General features: G+C 40.7%; 2 pseudogenes; both read right to left on the reverse strand.

Moving 5' to 3' along the window:
- Window positions 1-2,834: 2,834 nt before the first annotated feature.
- LOC101587715 lies at window positions 2,835-6,215 on the reverse strand (annotated as a pseudogene).
- Window positions 6,216-6,353: 138 nt separating this feature from the next.
- The window catches only part of LOC101588116, an 84,085-nt pseudogene continuing 67,085 nt past the window's right edge, over window positions 6,354-23,353 (reverse strand).

The raw sequence follows: 23,353 nt of genomic DNA on the forward strand, positions 1-23,353 counted from the left end.
AAACTCTTTGACCACATCGTCATCCTGTGGAATAGTTGTATACTTTCACTGCAGCTGTTTTCCACTGCCTCATTGTGGGAACCTGTTCTGCAATGAACTGTCTTTTCGAGGTCTAGCTGGGAACACTGGCCTCTACATGTGACCTTCTAGCTGTTACTGTTCTGTGGTATTCTGGGCCACAGACAGTTGCCAGTGCACATGGTGTGCCACAGCTTGTTTGGCCTGCTGGAGCCCATCCCACCCATCGTCAGACACCAGAGCTATCAGAACAGCACCATGCAGGTGGGCATTTTCCTCAGCCTGTTTCCTCAGAAGGCTGACTTCCTGAAACACCCCTCCTGCTCTCAGTGTGCCTAAAGATATTACTGCATATTTTGTTTGATGGATGGAAATAAAATATCCTTAAGGAAAACAGTTAAAGCTGTTGTGCCTTCCATATTCAGTAAGCTCACAGTGACTTTGATGGGTGCCTAGGATTCAGCTCTGCCCTCCTTGAGCCCAACAAGAACCAACAAGAACCAGGGCTCAGGAATTCACCAGGACTACATGGGAAGACTTGGGCAGAGCTCCTGGTAAGTTTCTGCCTATTGGCTTCTGGAGAGCTCAAGTGAGTGCCCTACTCAGTATGGGTGGGGATACAGGCCAGATAGGAAACCTCTTAGCATGCTATGAGCATGGAGCTGAGCAGTGGTTTGTGGGGATTGGGACAGACAGAAAGTGGGGTGGGCCCTTCATAGTGGGTTGGCTTTGGAACACTAGTGTCCCTGGAGTCCTGCCTGGACACAGTGGAGCAGGAGCTGCTCCCAATTGGCCCTACCTTCCTTTGTATGGAAGTTCAAAATTTAAAGAACACATGTACATGACATCTGAAACAACAGCAGACACATAGAGCACAGGAAGGCAGAAAAGCCTGAAGTAGAGCCTCCTGCATTTTTATTGTGTAATTCTTATGCAGGTGGTTACCTCATATTTACATTGTTACAGAGTTTCCTAATAAACACATGAGTGTTGACCTGTGCTAAGTCATGGTTACATAATTGTATACCACTGTGTGCCTGTACCTGACAAGCAGGGTCACCCTATCAAGCAAGCTTAGATGCCCTGAGGTTTGAAGCAGTGGAAATTTTAACTCCCAAGTATCAATAGCATTTCTTGACCAAGACCAAAGTGGTCAGTGCATTTGTCTGACAGATGGAGTGTCCTCTGCTCCTGTATTTTCTCTTCTACTCCTCACTCTAATGGGATGATGAAATGTGTATTGCCTGTTGTATGCAGGAACTATGAATGCTGAAAGAGCTATTTTGATACTTGCAATGATGAGACATTTTCACAGACACCCATGTTTTAGTACAACTGAAAAGACTCTCAGATGCCATACATCAGATTAGTTCCAAGACTGGCAACAGAGAACAGACTTCTGGAAAGATCTGTACAACCATGAAAGGCCACCTGAGAAAAGAAGAGACAGTGGGAACCATTTTACTTTTCGTGGGATTGAAAGTTCTTTGTTGTTTCAGATTATGGAGCCCTGTTGTATTGGTCTGTGGAACACTGCATTGTTTTAGTTCATTTATGTTATCACTTTAAGTAATCAGGGATATATATATATATATATATATATACACAAGCATTAATGTTTTATGTTGGGAGGGACTATTATATAATCATGGATGAGATGATTTAGTTAGAATAGTATTGTGTATTACATATTTCTCTAAGTAGACACATGTAATAACTTGTAACACTTTACCCTTGAATTGTTACCCTTAAGATGTCAAATAGGCTCACATTTGTTTCTTGCAACATAAACAGATTCTGGAAGTATATTTTTTACTTTCTTTTTTTGAAAAACTATTAACAAATATATTTATTGTGGCAGCTTTCTTCCTCACTCACAAATAAGCAGGTAATAAAACCGTTTTTCTCTCATTGAGAAAGGAAATGCATGACTTTGCAAACATGGTATATTCTCCTTGATCTATTGTTTTGTTTTGTATGAAATCAGAGTTTCCTCTCAATAAGTATGATTCTGATTTTGGAAGAAAGTTACAAGCACAGGTTTACAGACTTCTGCAATCCAAGGGGCAGTGAGGCTGACTCAGCAGTGCTGCCATAGATTGGAGACCTGTTCCAGGTGTGCACAACCCTTCACTGTTTCATGAAGCACAAAAAGAATCTCCAGTGCTATGATTTCTTCCACATTTTACCTTCCTCCAGTTCCACACAGAATATTTAACTCTGGTAAGCACTCTTGCATTTCTTGAAGAAGCATGGGAGAGCAATAGAGTAACCTTAGCACTTCTAGGGTAAAGTTGCTCCTGTGTGGTCAATTCAAGCACTCCACATGCCAGGCCCTCAACCTTAGACCTCTAGCTCTCCCCAACAGAAGCACACTTCCTTGGAAGGATGTCTCTTTTCCTGATCTCCTAATTGTTCTGAGGGTATACTGAATCTTTGAATCTGCAGAATTATCTGTCGCTTCTTAAAATAGTAGCTGGACAGATAATTTAATAGGGAACAGATGTTTCTTATCCAGATGTCATCATTAGGCTGATGACAGCTTATAGATTATTGATAATTATGTACAAAATTTCTTGTCTTTTAAAAATGCACAGAATCAGTAAGATAACTGTGAAAGTATATCTCCTCAGAACTTTCGGCTGTCTGCTGTCAGCTATGCTTGTCTGCAGCTTGTACAACTATTTGGAATGTTGTCTAGACAGAGAAGTAGCTGCTAGGTTGTCGGGCTATGGTCCCAATGGCTATGGCCCCTTTTCAGGGAATCTCCAAATTAGACAGCAGTGTCAGAGTCTACATTAATATCACGGGACCCTTTAGTGCACAGTACTGACCGATACCGATTTCTGTTGTTTCTCTTGGACTTTTCTCTTCTTCTTCTGCTGTGTGTCTTTGTTTTCTTGTTGCTCTGGGGTATCTCTGCTGGATTCCAGACCTTTATCTGGCACTGCTCCTTTACTTTCCTCTTTCTTCAGTATTTTTATTTTCTTCTCTCTTCTTTTTTTTTTCCTCGCTCTCCCTTCTGATACTTCTTCCTGTGCACTGTACACATCCTCATCTCAGTTGTGGAAAACACAGGTTCCCCTTTGGTGAAGGGTGCTGAATTATTTCTTGGACTCAGGTTTCAGTCCATATTTATTTATTTATTCCATAATTGTATTGAGAAACAAATAGCAATGAGGCAGTTTCAAACCAAATTGGTAGGACAGTTTCAATAATTAACACATTGCATACATTCTTCCTAGTGGTTAATTGCTGTACAAGATGCAGACAAGATATCCTATTTACAAACACCATTAGAACAAATCCCTCTATTCATTAAGAGAATGTAGCTATATATCTATCCTAACCACTTTGAATACACAGATACCAAATGGACATTCATCTGTATCCCCTTATTTTGTTAAGTTCCATCATTTAAATATTATAAGTGTGTAAACTCAGAAAAATATTCTAAAAGAGTCCAGTAGCCCATAATAGTATGGGGTCTTCTGCTTCACTGGCAATGTCAGAAATTGTTGACCTGAGTCCCCTATAGGTCAACATAATAGCATGGCTTTACTTCTTAATACTTCGTTTTTATACTTTTCTTCTGGATGGTTAAGACCAAGGTAAAGCAGGACCAATGCAACAAGAGTTGAAGCTTTTGGGTCTGATAAGGTCAGTGAAATCCCCTCAGGATTTATCCTGAGATCCTGTACCTCAGATTGTAGAACCTTTTTCAGTATCAGCCACATGGATGAGTCACGGCCATTGCTTGGCCAATGTGCTCTCTGTGAAAGCCTGAGAGACTGTTTTCTCTCCATGTGACTCTCTTTAGGCACACTCTACATCATCGATCACTTTCCTCTTTGGCTCCATAATCTCCTTGATCAGAAAATTTGGGACACTACCAAGTTACATGACCTTACAGTACAAGTTCTCATATGTCCTGAGTCTTATGTGACCTTGGAAGGCTAGGCCCAAAGTGTTGGCTTTCCTTGTGGCCCTCCTCTTTCTCTAATTTTGGTTTGCAAACTTAGGTTGTTAACCATCCAGAAGACAAGCTTATTGTTATTACCATACAACCTAGGCTGTTAAGCTTAACCTCACTATCTGTCTGAATATCAAACAACTTAGGCATAACATGGAACAGGTATTTTTCATCAAATATTGATATGTTGAACTTTAAGTCCCTACAGAATGATGAAAAAACATTTAAAAATTAGAATATATATGTCCACATCTTGTACAGCAATTAACCACTAGGAAGAATGTATGCAATGTGTGAATTATTGGAACTGTCCTACCAATTTGATTTGAAACTGTCTCATTGCTATTTGTTTATCAGTAAAAATATGGGAAAAAGAAAAAAATTAGAATATATTTTAAAAATAGGCATAAAGAATTATATACTTCTTATGTTTACACATAAGTCCAAAAATCTAAACATATACAACCTTGAAACAGGACAGTCCCACAACATTCCTTTTCCTGTCTTCTGCCTTCATTCACCACCCCCTTCTTTTTGAACAATCATCTACCCGAGAGACAGCACAGCAGCAACTGGCTTGTCATGACAAGCAGCCCGTATTCAGAACACCAGAATGACAGGTCAGTCCATATTTTGAAGGCACATGTTTTCCCCTTCTTTGTGCATGTACTGCAAGGATCCTTTCACTGGCCTTGCAGTGCTCGATGCTGATGCACTCCGTGGTGTGGTTATTGCATTCTAGTCCTTCTGGGCAATTGTCAAAGCACTTCCTAAGGTGCAAGTCAAATTCACTTTTATACTTTGGCAGAAATTTTTGTTGAAGCAGGTATCAGAGTCAGCTTTACATTTTGTGCACTTATTTATATCTGGACACTGAGTTCCATAATATCCACTTTCTCATGAAGAGAGACATACTCCTATCTGCTTCATGCGGATTCTTTCCAGAACAAGAAATAACCAGGGCTTAAAGTACAGACACCCACTGTAATCAGAACATATTGCACAACCTCCTAGAGAGCCAAGACTGATTGGGGTGCATTCTGTGCTGATGCCTTCTGCGGACTTCATCCTGGCTGCCACTGTGCTCCAAGAAGTTCAGGTATGATAAAAAAACCAAGGGATGAGTCACAAGCATATAATAACCCATGAAGGTTTCCCTTCTGGGACTCTACTTGTGGCTGCTAACTGCGCTGGGAATATGAAGCTGGACTAAGGAGCCAGGACCGAGCAGGCAACAGGGATGCCATCACCCTGCAGGAGCAGCTATGGCCTTGGGAAGCATCTCAGGCAGGCAGGTGGCCATGGACCAAAGTCTCCGCAGAGGCCAGGGAGTGGATATGTGCAAGCACTGAGAGCAACAAGGACATGTAACAGGCTGTAGAGAGACCTGAGGAGAGGATGCCTATGAGGGGAGCAGTATCAAAGCACTGCCTATTTTTTCTTTATTTGTTTTCAGTTTTCTTAAAATGGATCAAGCTTTCCACTTCTATTTTGTTCCAAGATGACTGGATGCTAAAAGACAGGTAGACAGTATATCCTGATACAACTGTTAGGATATGAAGACTAGTTTCTGATTATCATGACAGTATCACTCAGCAAAATAAAAATAAGCAAGACATAAATAAAAGAGAGTTCGATGTTCAAGCAACCAAAAGGTCCTGTGTCCTTGTTTAGCTCTAAACACCAGAAGTACATAGTGCCATTGGGAGTCTGGGGTTTTCAGTCCCAGGTTAGATCTGGAGTCGCCAGGGCTCCCTGATATTTCCCAGGCTTTACGCTCTCAGATGTGAAGGAAGAGAAAACGAGTGAGACAACGGTGCGGAGCAACACTCCATTTTATTGGCAGAAAACACACAGGGCTAGGACATCGCCATTCTGAGCACTGTGGAGGGGCATCGCCGGCCGATGGGGAGGAGGGGAAGGAGTCTTGTCCTTCAGGGGTTGGGATTGTGATCTCGCTCTCGCTCTCGGGGAGCCCGAGCCCCTGCCGTCGGCCCCCCACCCCCACCCCAGTCAGTCTGTGTCCCCAACAGGGTAGGGCTCTGCTTTCATCTGAGGTCCAGCATGGCCCAAATCTGGGTAGGCAGTGTTAAAAAGCTGGTTTTCTGACAGTCTCTTGTTGCCACGCTCAGGACATTGTAGAAGTTATGTGTCCCCTAAGTTCCAGCGAGCTAGCGAGCGTTCCCACCTCCTCTCTGTGGGCTTCAGGGTGGGTCCTTTCCATCCCGACAGGGACACAATGTTGTGTTCCCTCATCGAAGAGGCAAAGCTCCGGGAGTCGCCCTGCCTGGACCTTGATTCGGGGCAGCAACTGTGGCTGCTGCTCTGTGAAGGTCAGTGGAGTCTTAGGACGTGCCGGGGGTTAGCAGTGCTTCATCCGCTTGCGTGGCGGCTCCAGGAAAGCAGAACGCACCGCCGCCAGAGAGCAGTAGGCTTCAGCCACCAGGTGTGGGTGTGATGCCACCATGGCCTTCCACCCGGAGGTCTCCAGGACTTCAGAAGCATGATAGCTGAGGAAACTCAGTGCCTCCCTTTTCAACTGCTGTGCGCCGTGAAGGTCAGCCAAGATGAGGCATTCCACGGCATTCTCCATGGAGAGGCTGTGGCAGAGGGCGGCCTCACACATGAGCTGCAGGCGCCCCAGGCCATACTTGGCGGCAGCTGCCAGCAGTTGAGGCGCCATTCTCTCCAGGCCTGGGGCCTTCCCGGAGTAAATAAAAGACATCATTTCTTCAAAGACTTCAGGGGCCACATCATGGATTTCAAAGGGTTTGCCTTTTCGCTCCTCCAGGTCGTGTTCAAGCATGGCACGGAGAACTGGAGATCGAGCAGCCAGGATGGCTCTGTGAGCCTGGAATGGCCGGCCAGCCACACAGATGCGGACATCCGTGAAGCGAGAGTTCCTCCACAGCCTTCCCATATCATCTGCCAATTCAGGGTCAGTAGCTGTCGCAGTATTCACGGTTTTCTGGCAGGAAATATTGGTGGGGTCTTGCTGCTCTGTCACCTCGCACAAGAGGGTAAGCTGATCATCGAGCAGAAGCCTGTTGGTCTCGTCTAAGAGCACATCTCTGTGGATGAATTTTTGGAATCCCCAGTCTTTGCCTTTCACAAATGGACAAGTGTCTCTGCAGGACTTCCCCATGGTTGTGTCTCCCTGGGCGTCGACGATGTAAAATTTGAATTTTGCCCATGCCCGAGCTCCTTTCTTCTGAGTGCTGTGCAGCACCAGGTATAGAGAGAGGTGATCTCTGCTGTCTTTATTTTGCCCCTGAGGGTGTACCCTCAAACACCATTTCAGTTGACCGCTGGCTCCGGATGAAAAGATGGAACTATGAATGGGTTCACTCAGCTCCTTTAGGCAGAAGCTAAAGTTATCGATGGTCCACACGTAGGAGAATCTCACCTCTTTGATGTCTGTCGTGCAAGTGCTGTCCGGCATGGGCCCAGCGGACATCTCTGCTGGGGGGGGGGGGGTCGTGTCCCTGAGTGCCTTGGGTTCAGCCAGGTAGAGGTCTAATGAGATTTCCCAGGTCTGCGGGCAACGATACACTGCTCCACCAGCTCGAAGCACCTGCCCTCCCGGTCAACAGTTCCAAGACGGGCTGCGGCAGCACGTCAGGCGATAAGGAGGTGGCCCAATCTGTAGATTGAAAGAAACCATAATTCAGAAGCAAAGTTACCGAAAGTTGCTAAGCTATCGGAAGGTTCTTAGGAATGTGTGGATCCCGGGAGAAACGGGGCCCTGAAGAACGTCCTCTGGTGGGTCTCCTGTGGCGTTCCTACGGTGCTGTGGCTGGGGCGCGGGAGAGGGAAGTACTATGCCTTTGAAGAGAGCTGGAACTAGGCAGCGAGGCCGTGTTCCAGAACACCAAAAGAAATCCGATAAATTCTGTTTTTGTTGAGAAGGAACGACACAGCGGACATTCACACTTTTTGACTGATGCTGAGAAGTGAAGCCATGCACTTCCTCCAGGAGTTCCTGTCCAGGTCCCAAGGTACCTGCCCGAACATCCGTACCCGCAGCAGTCTGTTCTCTCTGGAGAAAGAGACGATGCAAGGTGAACAAGTGTATCGGAATTGGGAGATCTACTCACACTGTGCACCCAGAGGCACGTGGAGGAGAGTGGCAAAGGCCGTCCCCACACGGAGGCTCAGGGAGTCCAGCTGAGATCCCGGAGCCCTGTGGGGAGTCTCCTGTGCGTTGGTTTCAGCAGGTGAATGAATCTCCTGCTGGTGCCGTTATCAAGTCCAAGGCTCCAGCAAAGAGGAGTTCCTTGGAAGCAGCGCAAGGAACTCTTACTCCTGGGCTTCCCTTTTATACCACTCAGGCGGGAATCCACCCTAGGGTGGGTCTCTCCACCCAGAGCTAATCCACCCAAACTGGGTGTGTCTTACCTTGCAAGAGGCAGTTACCTGTCACTCACCTGTGTTTCCACTTTATTTACACAAGAGGGTCTGCTCTACTCCTTGTGAATTTTTTGCCTCTTATTCTTTTCTTTATTTTGGTAATGTTTTTTTATTCTGGTTTTCTGTATGAAATGGAATGTTTTTTAAAGCTTTCAGCAATTTTCTAACCTCTGCTTATTTTGTGATATTATTACAAGTGTAATCACAGGTTTACACTCTCTACTGCCTAATGTCTGAAAAGGCCTAGTTAAAGAGGTGGTAAGAAAAAAGTCCTAATGAAATGTCTCCTTATAAATTGTGTTTAAATGCGGAAAGGGCCATGTCAGAGATGCACTGCTCAGTTTCAAGAATCAATTTGCAAATCAATGGTTCCTTTTTGCAGTGGTGGATAGTTTAATTAAATTCTTGTGTCTGTTATGCAGGATAATGTTTGACTTAAATAGAATTTTTTGTGTATTCACATTTTCATTTGGTACATTACGTGCTTCTCATAATCTTTATCTGCAATGAATCCTATAATACCATTGAAATAATGACTTGTTTTCTCACCTTTTTACAAATATTCTCCCTATATTTTACCATTTCTGGCCTCATGCACCTATTTATTTTATAAAATGTTTCGAAACAGTGCAGTGAATGTCCTTTTTTGAAATGTGCATTTTGTGGCACATTTCTGGATGTTTTCCAGTATGCATCATATTTCTTTTTTTCCATAATTTTATTGCAAAATAAATAGCAATGAGATAGTTTCAAATCACATTGGTAGGACAATTCCAATAGTTAACACATTGCATACTACCTTCCTAGTGGTTATTTGTTGTACAAGATGTAGACATGATATCCTATCTACAAATACTATTAGAACAAATTCCTCTGTTCATTTAATTAAGAGAATGTACCTATATATCTATCCTAACCATTTTGCATACACAGATACAAAATGGTCATTCATCTATATCCCCTTGTTTTGTTTAGTTCCATCATTTAAATAGTATTGGTGTGTGAACTATGCAAAATATTCCAAAGATATTCCAGTATTCCATAATAGTATTGGGTCTTCCTCTTGATTGGCAATGTCAGAAGTTATTGACCCGAGTCCCCTAGAGCTCAATATAACTACGTGACTTTACTTCTGGTACTTCATTTTTATACTTTTCTGCTGGATGGTTAAGACCAAGATAAAGCAAGACCTATGTAACAGGAGTTGCAGCTTTTGTATCTGATAAGGTCAGTTAAATCCCCTCAGGATTTATCCTGAGACCCTGTACCTCAGATTGTATATCCTTTGTCAGTGTCAGCCATGTGGATGAGTTATAGCCATAGTTTGGCCAATTTGTTCTCTGTAACAGCCTGAGAGAATGTTTTCTTTCCATTTGACTCTCCTTAGACACATTCTACATCTTTGATCACTTTCCTCTTTGGCCCCATAATCTCCATGACCAGAAAATTTGGAACACAACTGAGTTACATGATGTTACAATACAGGTTGTCATATGTCTTGAGTCTTAATTGACCTTGGAAGGCTAAGGCCGAAATGTTGGCTTTCCTTGCAGCCATCCTTTTTCTCTAATTTTTGGTCTGAAAACTTAGGTTATTAACCTTCCAGAAGAGAAGCTTATTGTTATTACCATACAACCTAGGCTGTTGAGCTTAACCTCACTATCTGTCTGAATATCAATCATCTTAGGCATAACATGGAACAGGTATTTTTCATCAAGTATTGATATGTTAAACTTTAAGTCCCTACAGAATATGACAAAAAATTAAAAAATGTTTAAGAAATAGCAATAAAGAATTATATATGTTTACACTTAAGTCCAGAAATCTAACCATATACAACATTGTTGCGGGAGAGTCCTGCAATACTCCTTTTCCTGTCTCCTGCCTTCATTCACCACTCTCTTCCTTTTTAAACAATCATCTACCTGAGAGACAGCATGGCAGCAACTGGCATGTCATGACAAGCAGCATGTATTCAGAAGACCTGAATGACAGGCACTCCAAGCATGAACCTCCTATTACAAATTGCCATCTTCAGTGCAGTTGCTTAGTTCACAGGTGTCAGTAAATATAGTTAGTCAGGGTGAGAATCCTTCCAATTAATTGCTAGGTTCGAAAATCTTCTGAAGACTCTCAGGATCATTGCCTTTCCCATCTTATACATATTGCTGTACGGCTTTGCCTCTGTCATGTTTCCTAGCTCTTCTCCTTGCTCTCTCTTCATTGTCTAGTCCTCAAGTTCATGCTTTCCTTTTAATTGTGTTATACCTTTCTATTTGTATTTCTTTTTTGGAGTTCTTATACTAGGGAGAATATATGATATTTACACTCAGCCATCTTTTCTTTGACAAATGGGCCAAACATTCTCACTGGAAGAAAGATAGCCTCTTTAACAAATGGTGCTGGACAAACTTGCTCTCTCCATGCTGAATAGTAAAACTTGACCTGAGTCTATCACCATGCACTAAGCTAAAGTCAAGATGGATTAAGGATCTAAACATTAAAACAGAAACACTAAATCTCCTGGAAGAGAAACACTAAATCTATACCTTGAAGACACAGGAGTAGGCAAAGAGTTCGTGAACAAAAATCAAATAACACAGGTAACACTTGAAAGAATTAACAACTCGGACCTGCTGTTACTGAGAAGTTTTTGCACGTCAAAAGAAATTACAACCCACAAATTTGGAAAAATCTTGACAAATAAGTACTCAGACAAAGGTCTGCTCTCTAAAATTTATAAAGAACTAAAAACCACTAGGACCCCAAAATTTAAAGACCCAGTCCAGAAATGGGCATCTGAGATGAACACACACTTCTCAGAGGATGAAATTGAAGAAGCCAATAAATATATGAAAAAATGCTCCACATCACTAGCCATCCATGAAATGCAAATTAAAACAACATTGAGATATCATTTCACCCCAGAAAGAATGGCATCATATTTGTTTGAGGATATGACATACATACTACTTATAAGTTAAAGAAATACTGTTCCATTGAAACAATGGGAGAAGAACAATGTATATCCTGTTACAAAGCACAACATTAGGAATTACATCCTATCATTCATATAATTTCTATGATTTGTAACTGAATTCCCTTTTGAAATCAACATTACGTATGTTGTGACAAATGTCTTTCTTAGTATGATTCTATGCTCTCATCATGAAATTGAATGTCTCCTGTTGTTGAAAATAAATTTTTCTCTGATATTGTTCTGTAGAACACTACAGAGAATTTATTTTTGGTTTGAAAATGTTGTAGTAATCTGAAAATTCTGCTTACCCTATATGTTTGTTATGTGAAATCTCATGGATCTCCTGATGATAGTTTTCTAATAACGAATTCTAATAAGGAATTATAGAATTATAATAATGAATATATATATTGCTGCCCATTTTTGTCTCATTTTCAGTTTCATATTTCCTGGGTGACTTCTCACTGAAAGAAATATTGTGGTAATTATTTCTGAGTTATACCTTAAAGAAATCTTACGTGCTCACACACAGATATAATTACTAGTTCATCAGTCATTTATATTTATCTTTTCAGAGTCCATATGTCTTGCTGCACTTAAGGTATAGAGCAAAATCTGATAGTTATGATATCTTTTTAGTGAACCAGCAAATTTTTTCATAATTTTGAAACCCTAAGTTACATAAGATTCTACATACAGATGAGTCTAATTCTAAAAGTATATATTTTCTGTATTCCCTTCAATATGTTTGAGTTCCAGTTTTTAGTATTTTTTCTTCCAATCTTTCATTTTGATCACTTAAGTGTATTTTAGTGTGGAAAGTTTTAATATTTCCAAAATCAAATGTAACATTCATATGCAAAATGACAGCACAAATAGGAATCTTGCATAAGCTTAAATTTCTTGGGCTGAAATGTGTAACTGTCCTCACAGACAAACATGTACATACATATATGGGCTATTAGACTGATACAACTTTATCACATTATCTTAAATTTATAACTAAAATCGGATGCAAAATTTACGTGCTCAGAAAATTGAATATATGCCTTCATTTGGTACACTGGGGAAATTCTAATTCTATACAAGTAAATGTCTGTCTTATATGGGAAATTTGGATAGTGTTTTATGGTTTGTATCTAGTTGTTGCCCTATAGCATCATGCAGTTATGTGGCAGACTTCTAGACTTTGTGATTAATTCATGATCCAGTGCTGGGATTATGGGTGTCAGTGCTACTAGGATTGTGGATGTTAGCAGTGCTGGGATTATTGGTGTGAGTGCCATACTCAGCCTGGTGCAGATAGCCTGAGTGCAATGCAAGGGAGACAGACTTATTCTCTATTGCCATTGTTGCCATTACTCCTTACTTGCTCTTGCAGTTTTTCTGTTTTCTGCCATCATGATCTGCTGCCTTCTGCCTGGGTGAGTCTGCTTTGGAGCCAGCTGAATATGGACTGAAACATGCACAAATTGTGTGCTAAGTAAAACTTTCTGCTTTAATTTTGTGTATCAGGTATTTTGTCCCAGTAATGAGAGGAAAGTAACCAAGAGAGAATTTGGTACTGATAGTGTTCGTTGTTTTGATTAAACCTGACCATGTGGATTACAGGACTTTTAGGGATGGCTCATCAGAGCTGTGACTAATGGAAGCCATTTGAGTGATTCTCCAACCTCAGGCTACTGAGTACATGGCTGACACTGACAAAGGAGCTACAAACTGTGGCATAGGGTTTCAGGATAAATCCTGAGGGGATTTGATTGACTATGTCAGATACAAAAGTTACAGATTTTTTATATAGATCTTGCTTTATGTTTGTCTTAACCATCCAGCAGAAAAGTATAATATTGAAGTATGAAAATTAAAGCCATATTAATATGCTGAGCTGTAAAAGGCTCAAGTCAACAACTTCTGACATTGCCAGTCCTATGGATAACCCATTACTATTATGGATTTCTGGACTATATTGTATTATTTTGCTGAATTCATGAACAACAATATTTAAATGGTAATGGAATACCCATCTCTGACAAAAGTAAACAAAAATGGGGATACAAATGAAGGACCATTTTGTATCTGTATATACAAAATGATTAGAATAGATATACAGCTACTTTCTCTTAATCAATGAGAAGAAAGATTTGTACTAATAGTGTTTGGACAAGATATCATGTCTGCATCTTGTACTATGAATAACCACTATGAAGAGAACAATATGGAATGTATTAATGATTGAACCTGTCCTACTAATGAGTTTTGAAACTGTCTCATTGCTATTTTTTTCTCAATAAAATTAATCAAAAAAGGAATGGCTCATTGGGAAGAGATACAAAAGTTTCAGAGATGCTGCCTACAGGAGAAGCACTGGAAACAGCTTTGGCTGTTCTCTATTTGAGACTACGGTCAGAACATAGATGAGCAGAAGGCTATAGTAATCCTGCCTATAAAGACCAGGCTGCATAGTTTTCTTCTGGGAGGATGGGCTGCATTGGTTGTTGAACTCTGGATGATGCATGTTATGGCTTGGCAAAAAGTTTATCTCAATTTTGATCATGTCCAGACACTTCCTGAGACTGAAATTAAGCACTGAGGACTGATTTAACTTACAAAAAAAATTAAGGCAGTAGAATATCAAAGCAGAGTCGTGGCTATTGTTAGGCACTTTTGTCAGATTTATGTTGAGAATCAAGAGCAAAGAACTAAATGGATAATTTAAAATGTGAGTTTGACCAGAAAAGAAGTGCCAATAACACTGTGGATTGCAAAGATAAAGCTGAGGAGATCTCCATTGGGCAGAAGGAAGGAGAGAATGGAAAAGATAGCCTCAGCTTCTTAGGTAACAGGTCTCCACCTTTTGCAGCCTCAGAAATGCCATGGTGAAGGACTTTGCTTTGAGCAGAAAGCTGCAGAGCACCATGCTCCAGAATGGAGGCAGTGGCCACATCACATTTCAGAATGGTGGGTGGTAGACAGAATTCATTCCTCAGAATCAAGGTCAGAGTACTCAACAATCCTGGTGAAGGAAGCCAGGCTACTGTCCCAGATGGAGGAGAACTTCACATCATCCATGTGGTATTGGTTGTAGGCACATGCAGCATGCAGTAATTCTGAGGTTAAGAAGGCTTGCACCTAGACTTCCCAAGCCTTTAGAGACCAGGGAGTATAACTCTTAAAGGGTAGTGTGTGAAGCAGAGAGCGAGAAGCTTAACGTGCAACAGAAACCACAGAAGTGGTTTGAAAAGCCAAGAATGTGGATCATCTAAGGGAAACTGCAAGGAGTGTGCAAAGCTGGAGTAAAACAGAATCAATGCAGCTACCACCAAGAGTTCCTTAGAGGTTAAGCTACTGTGAGCTCACAGTTGGCCACAGATTGCTTCAGAAGTACCACATGGACCTACAGGAATTCTGTTTGCCCTTCTGGATTTTAGACTTGCTTTGTTCCCAAAGTTTTGTATCTTGTTGTTTGTACCTTTTGGAATGGTAATGTTTATCTTGTGCTATTGCCTGTTGAAAGTGTTCAACTTTTCACTTTTACAGAGGCTCACAGGTAAGAGTTTGCCTTAGAACTTGGAGGCCCCTCAGGATGTGGAGTTATTACACATGCTGAAATTGTTAGGACCTTAGCAACTCTTAGAGATGGTCTAAAATGCCTTTTTCATAAAGGAATGTACATGAGACTTTGGGGACCAGAGTAAGAATGTTATGATTTGTGTCTAGTTGTTTCCCAAAGCCTCATGGAGTTTTAGGGCAGACTTCTAGCATTTGTAATTAATTTGTGATCCAGTGCAGGGATTATGGGTGTGAGTTCTGCTGGGATTATGGTTGTAAACACTGCTGGGATTATGTGTGTGTGTGTGTGTGTATGCCACACCCAGACTGAAGCAGATAGCCTGAAAGCAACCTAAAGGAGACAGACCTGCTCTCTTTTGCCCTTGTTGCCATCACTCCTTCCTTTTGTTCTCAGTTTTTTGTTTTCTTCTGCTATGAAGTACTGCCTTGTACCAGGGCCAGTTGCCCTTGGGGACCAGTTGAGTATGGGCTGAACTGTGGGCCCAATAAACCTTTCCTTTTTTAATTTTGGGTTATGGATATTTTGTCTTAGCAATGAGAGAAATGTAACTGAGACAAACCCTGAACAGGCAGGACAAGAAAATGGCAGAGTTGCATGAAACTTGGCAGTTAGGTCCCCACATTTAACCCCACCCAAACTGAAGAGAAAATTTTCTTGCTCTCATATGATTATAAAAAGAAGGGCTTCATTCAGTTGGAGGGGCCAAAATAACTGTTTATCAGGCTAGTTTTCAGACTCATAGGGAAATCAAAAATATCATCTTACACTTCTATCTAGGTACATCTCTATCCAGGTACATCAAATCCTGAATAATTTAAATTTTTCCATCTCCTTCAGTGATGCCAACCTCCCCTGCTTAAAAGACCCTAAAAGTTGTAGGTCATTCCCTCATTCAATGCCAATGGTCCTTTTGTCTTTGGCTCAACTACACCCAGTATGAAGTAAATGTATGGTCATTTGCTTCATCTCAGTATGTTCCAGTAGCCTCAGGTTCACCTCAAGATTTAGCCTCAGAGCAATGTCTTGTGATTCACGAAGAAAGTCTCTTACATGTATGCATAGACTATTTGGCCATCTGCAGACAGCTGATGCTCAGGCTGCCAACTTGTGCAGCTCAGTAGTGAAAGACTGGGTGCCATACCTTTTGTAGTACTGACCAATGAAGAGGCATATTAGAGAATGGTTAAAAAGCTGACCATGGATGGGGGCCGGGGAGATGGCTCAGTGGAATAAGCACTTCCCTGGCAAGCACAAGGATATGAGTTCAATCCCTGGTTCCGCCAAAACAACAACAACAACAACAACAACAACAACAACAATACAAACAAACAAAAAAACAAACAAAAAAAATGCTGACCATGGAGACTATCCTCATTCAGGATGTAAGTCCCTCTGCTCACAGTGAAATACCTTAATAGATGGCTTAAACATACACTACAATATTTGACCACTAGGAACAGTGTCTGATCAGAAATATTTTGTTATAGCAGACCTCAATAGCATCTTAGCAGGGTCAAGGACAATAAACACAGCCATTCCAGTTAACTCCGTTGTTGCAAATATGGTACTAGCATTGAATGAAAAATGTCAGGCTGTCATCTCACTTTTGGATGAGATTGCAAATGAAAAGGTGGTTTTGTAAAACTACATGGTTTGTGATTTGTTAATTGCAATGCAAGGAGGTACTTCTATGCAGCTATGTATACATTTTTACAATAATAAATCCCTGGCCCTGGAGGTGGTGGAATTAGGGAGGAACTCACACTGCTTAAATGCTCAGGGGCATCTAAGTACACTTGAGGTCCTGAGGCCAGAAGTGAAGCAAAGGTGCCCAGTGAAATATATCTATGTAGTTCAATCACTGGCGTGCTGTGCCAGCCCTGCCTCTGGGGCATGCTGAGATGGCCACTGAGACTGGGCGTGCTGGTGTGTGCCTGTAATCCCAGCACTTGGGAGGGTGAAAACAGGAGGATCGCTATGAGTCTGATCTGTGTAGTGAGACCTTGTACTAAATACATAGAAAAAAGAAATGTATTTATGTATCTATGACAGAGCAAATCAACATGCATGCCCTTCAGTTCTGTATTATGTAGTAATGTAAATATGAGATACTTATCTATATAATAATTAGTAAGAACATGCAGATCTCAGGTCTTTTCCAGTTTGTCTGTCATTTGTTGCTATTGTTTTACACATGTGTTCTTTAATCTTGGGACCTCACCCATGAAATTCTATCTTGGGCCTCTGCATCAGGCCAACACAGAACATATTTTTCATTTTTGGAGAAAATGTCTAATTGTTCACTGAGTGAACTCATAAAGTTAACGTGGTGGTGCTATCCATATACTATATGCATATATACAACTCAAAAAACTGCTGTCCATTTTGATCTCATTTTGTGTTGCATATTTACCAGGTTACTTCTCACTTAAAAAAATATCTTGGTCAGTATTTCTGAGTTATACCTTAAAGACATCTTACAGGCTCACACACAGATATAATCACTATTATATCAAACACATAGTTATTTCATAAGAGTCCATGTGCCTTGGTACACTTAGGGTGTTGAACAAAGTCTTACAATTATATTATGTTTTGGGTGAACTATCATTTTTCCCGTAATTTTGAAAACCATAGCTTACAAAAGATTCCACATACATATATAACTCCAAAATTGAATATTTTCTGTCTTTTCTTCAATATTTCCATGTTGTAGTCTTTAAAATGTGACCACTTGGTTGCACTTTTGTTCTATAAGTTTTGATATTTCCAAAATCCAAAGCAACAATGCTATTCAAGTTGACAATGCAAATAGTAGTCTTTTATAAGGCTAAATATCTTTGGCAGAAATGTGGAACTGTACACACATACACACACACATGTATGGGCTTATGAAAGTGTAGCACATTAATGCCAACTTAGCGCTAAATTCAGGGGAAAAATTTACAATACTCAGAAAATTGAATAAATACCTTTATTTGGTACATTGGGGAAGGTCCTCTTTGTATGGAAGTAAATGTCTGTCTTGCATGAAAATGTTGGACAGTATTATGGTTGGTTTGTGTCTAATTGTACCCCCAAGGCATCATGCAGTTATGGGAGAGACTTCTAGAGTTTGAGTTCATTTCATGATTCAGTGCTGGGATTATAAGTGTGAGTGCTACAACTATCCCGGTGCTGATAGCCTGAATGCAACATAAGAAAACATGCTTGTTCTCTGTTGGCATTGTTATGGTTGCATTCCATTTTCCTCTTTCTATTTTGCTGTTTTTTGCAACCATGATCTGTTGTCCTTTGGCAAGGGCCAGTCTGCCTTAGAACCAAATGAATATGGTCTGAAACTTTCTCAATTTTTGTGCTAAATAAACCTTTATTTACTTTTATAAGCCTCTTGGGAATGTGTTATTGGATAAGATAGGAAGAGTTTGGAAAGTGCTACAGGAGAAACACTAGAACACTAGAACAGCTTTGGCTATTCTGCAAGACAGATTTTGTTTGGAACAAGAAAGACCAGAAAGCTTATGAAAAACCTACCTATAAAGGCCCAGCTATGGATATTTCTTCTGGGAGAAAGACTGCATTGGTTGTTGGACTCTAGATGATGTGTGGCTTGGCAGAAAGTTTCTCTGAATTTTGTTCATGTCCAGAGACTTTGTGTGAGACTGACATTAAGCATGGAAGAGTGATGAAAATTGCAAAAGAAATTTTAAGGCAGTCAAAATTTGAGAGAGGTGCATAGTTGTTGAGAGCTTTTAGCCAGATTTACATTGCAAATCAAGACAAGAACACCCAGCAGGTTGATTAAAAATTTTGTGTTTGGCCAAAAAATAAGTACCAATAAAGCTGTGGACTGCAAAGATAAAGCTGTGGAGATCTCCATTGCTCTTCAGGAATAAGAGAGAAGAAAAGATAGCTTCAGGTTATCACAGTAGGTGGCAGGTCTTCAATCTTTGCATTCTCAGTACTGGCACGGTGAGGGACTTAGCTTGGAACAAAGCTACAGAGCACCATGTTCCAGATTGGAGGCAGTGGCCACACCACATTCCAGAATGGTGGCCAGCACAGAGAATTCATTTCTGGGAATTAGGGTAAGAGTGCTCAGCAATCCAGGCACTTGAACATTATAGCCAAAAGTGAAGAAACCCTGGCTGCTCTCCCAGCTTGGAGGTGACATTCACATCATCCATGTGGCATTGGTTTTAGTTGCATGTAGAACAAAAGAGTTCTGGGTTCAAGAAGGCTTCCACTTAGATTTCAGAAGGCTTAGGAGTCCAGGGAGTGTGTCTCTGAGAGGACAGTCTGTGAAGCAGAAAGGGAGAAGCTTAATTTGCAGTAGAGACTCCAGAAATTTGGAAAATCCAGGAATGTGGATCATCTATGGGAAACTGCAAGGAGGGTGAAAGTGGGGCTAAAAGTGAAGCCATCAGGGTTGTAGTAGGTCCAGATCCACTTGGAGCTTGCAATTTGATACTGATTGCTTTGGAAATTCCATTTTGAATTACAGACTTTGTTCACCTTTCAGGAGTTCACGCTTGCTTTGGTCCAAATGCTTGTCATCCTGATGTTTGTACTTTTTGGAATGGTGCTGTTTATCTTGTGTCTGTGACTATTGGCATTGTTTAACTTTTCATTTGTACAGGAGCTCACAGATAAAAGTTTGCCTTAGATCTTGAGGACACTTTCTATGACTTCTCTGAAAGCTGCAATTGTTAGGAACTTGTCCACTCTTTGAGATGGACTAAAATGCCTTTTGCATAAAAGAAGGTCCATTAGTCTTTTGGGGGGCAGAAGCAGAATCTTATGGTTTGTATCTAGTTTCCCCCAAAATTCTCATGTACTTATGGGGTAGACGTCTACAGTTTGTGATTAATTCATGATCCAGTGCTGGGATCATTGGTGTAAGAGATGCTGGGATTATGGGCGTGAGTGCTACTCCCAGCCTGGGGCAGATAGCCTGAAGGAAACATAGGGAGACAGACTTGCTATCTTTTGCCCTTCCTGCCATCATTCCTCCTGTTTGCTTTTTCCTGATGTGCTGTTTTCCACTGCCATGAACTGTTACCCGCTGCTATGAGCCAGTCTACCTTGGGGCCAGTTGAGAATGGATGGAAAGTTCCACAAACTGTGAGCTAAATAAATATTTCCTTCCTTAATTTTATGCATCAGGTGTTTGGTTCCAGTAATGAGAGAAAAGTAACCAAGACAGTTTTCCATGTAATTCTTCTCCTGCAAAAATGCCTGCTAAGCTATATTTTCTGGCATGATGGATGGATGGTGGGAAAATACTGCTAGAGCCACTACTACAATTAAAGATGTGCAGTTACATTTGAATGGGCCAAAAATTGTCCAGATTCTGGCACTCAAAAAAAGATAAGAATTGACAAACATACTCCTCTTGTTAAGTAATAAGTCTCTATGTATTAAAATCAAGAAAGACAGCAGCAAAATAGGTAGAAAGCAAAGATGACAAAAAGAGGAGTGGAGAAGTAATAGAAACAGGAACCCTCAATAATGCAGGCCTAAAGATTCAGGCCCAGGTGCCTTCCATAGTGATCAGTTACCTCAAATTCTAGGTGCTTCAGATTGTGGGTGGAGATCTTCAGTCCAGGTGATGACTGTGGTGGCCACCTGCTTCTGGCTCCAGGTGCTTCCATATGTGGTCAGACACCTGTAACTCCAGGGGCCTCCCATTTCATCTCACAATGTCTTGGATTTTCTATTCAACAATCATGGAAAGGCCAAATCTGCATGAGGAAAATTGGCTCCTTAGATCTTTTATTCTTTTGCAACTGCCTAGTTCTGTAACTGTTTCATGAATTTTTAATTTCTTTCATGAGACTGGTAAGGATAAGGGTGTAACTGAACATGAAGGATGCCTTATTGTACTAGAGTGCAGGAACATCAATCTAGATTTGTTCATGAAGTCCATTAATCCAACCTTGTAAGTAATTATCTCACACTGATAGCTAATGAGAAGAATTCCCTGGCTGTCTTGTCCCCACTTTGCAATTCCTGCTCATACCACATATGAAAGTGATGGCTAACCCACCCTCACTGGTGGCCTTTATAGGAAATTATTCCAACCAACACCAGCAGTTTAAAATAAAGCTGTTTATTGCATCCTGATGTCCTTAGTTTTCACTCTCTTCCCCCCAAAACAATTTGCCATGTCATGACAACCTCCTTAAGAGAAACATAGGCCATCAATCGGTTTGTGTTTGCAGTTGATTGAATGAAAGGGAATTGATCTCTCTTTCCCACTGTTCCTAACTATATTACTTCCAAAGCCAATAACTGGGTGTGTAGTTTTCTATTTGTCTGCTTTATTCTTGTGACACTGAAAAGGTTAATAGCATGCCTCCACATTTAGCTTGAGGAGAGGTGACATCCAACTTTGGATGAATGAGACATATTGCTGGTATAAGGGAACCTTCTGGCAGCCTTGCTGAGGTGACTATCGGTTTTCCAAGTGCAGTTGGTGGTTGTTTTATTTTTTTAAAAAAACTGCAATTTCAAAAGAAATGCTTATTCATCCTCTGCCATAAAGTTTTTATGCATGTGCATTCAAACAGATGATGACTTCAAAATTATCTTCTGTTCTTAATGTTTCAAAGACAGAACCCCACATGAATAAAACCATTACACAGAGACAAAGCTTTTCTGGAGATGCACCCACCCCTGAGCCATGCAAATTTCAAACTCTGACACCAGGCTGGGGAAATTATCAACTATACCCCAGCACACAAGCTAATGCTTCACAGCTGCTCTGTTTCTTTTGCGAGTAAGCCAACTTAGACCCCATTTCACAATGTGCTCACTTCAGCAATTAAGCTGGCATCCATGCCTGGCTATCTGCTAGCTTTGCAGTGGAACCTTGTTTTGTGTAAATTTTTGGTTTTTTGTTTTGCTTTGTTTTATTTTAGGGAAGAGTCTACAGGGCATTCAGGGCCTCACTACTAACTCAGACTTGTAATGATTTGTCTGTTTACAGCCTCCTAAGAGCAGGGATTACAGGTGCACATCACTATGCCCAGTCTCGTTCACCATCTCAGTGCATCCCAGGGGCAGGGCTGGCACAGCAGGCTCCAGGATCAGACTACCATCTCCTGCGCCTGCTTGCAGGTGCTTTAATCTGCTGAGCTATTTGGCTGGCCCTTTTGTTATTTTTAATTTCCATGTCTACACAGGCAAGGAACCACTTGATACTCTGTTACTATGACAAATATTTGTCATCTGAGAAGCTGGGAAGTCTTCTATATCACCTTGTTCTCTAATTCACACTGCTCCATTTCTTTCAATAGGAGGAAATTTTTTTTTATTTTAGGGAAGGGTCTACAGGGTGTTCATGGTCTCAATACTAGATCGGACTCATAGTGATCCCAAGAGCTGGGATTACAGGTGTGTGCCACCACACCCAGTCTGAATTGACTTCTTAGTGTGCCCTGGGGGTGGGGTCAGCCCTGGAAGCCCAGGGATTGAACCCCCATCCCTGCACCTGCTTGCAGGTGCTTTAATCTGCTGAGTTTTTTGGCTGGCCCTTAAGAGGAGGAATTTTTAATCAGTCAGTTATTGTCATTATTTTGCTTTTCTACATGTGCAATGGATTCAACTTTGCTTTAAATCTGTAGACATTTTTGCAAAATATTTTTTATATTTTCAAAAAAAATGAACATTTGGAAGTTTCATCTGTGAGTAGAAGACATAAAGGGAATAGAGTTGAAAATTACACACACTCTAAGTCAGATATAGAAATTTGAGGAAACTGAGCTACATTTTTTTCTTTTAACTCATTATTGAATAATAAAGTTGCCATGCCTCTTGTTTTTCCTTTGTTCTGTGCTTTAATTTTTGATAAGAAATGGGAGAATGGAACAGAAGAGAAGTAAACAAAGAGGAAACAAATGCCAAAATAGATTTCCCACAGTATATGAGCCCCAAAGTTGTTCTGAGAATATATGAATTCTGAGTGAACATTTTTTTCAAGTTTTCATCACTTTCAGTCCACTTGGATGTTCAAGGAAGACTTTTGAAGTGAGGTACCACATTTATTTTTATTTTTTGAAACTGACATGGATTTGTATTAGAACTGAAGCAAGATATTTAGTGCTGTTATAAAATTTACATTTCTCATATCTATTTGATAGAATATATTGTGAACCAGATGTCTTATTGTTGTTATGTGCCCATTTAATTATATTATAAACAAGGTAAATTCCAATAAACATACATTATCAGAGAGTGCTAAGATGTAGTGAGAATGCCAACAGTAAAATCTTTGAGCACTTATACTAGGGAGACTATATGATATTTACACATGAGTGTCTGGTTTATTTTACTTATATATCTTCAAGTGGCATCCACTTAAATATGAAGGCTTCAAGTTTATAATTCTTTTTTTATT

Source organism: Octodon degus, unplaced genomic scaffold (genome assembly GCF_000260255.1).
Source record: "Octodon degus isolate 3935 unplaced genomic scaffold, OctDeg1.0 scaffold00081, whole genome shotgun sequence".
Lineage (NCBI taxonomy): Eukaryota > Metazoa > Chordata > Mammalia > Rodentia > Octodontidae > Octodon > Octodon degus.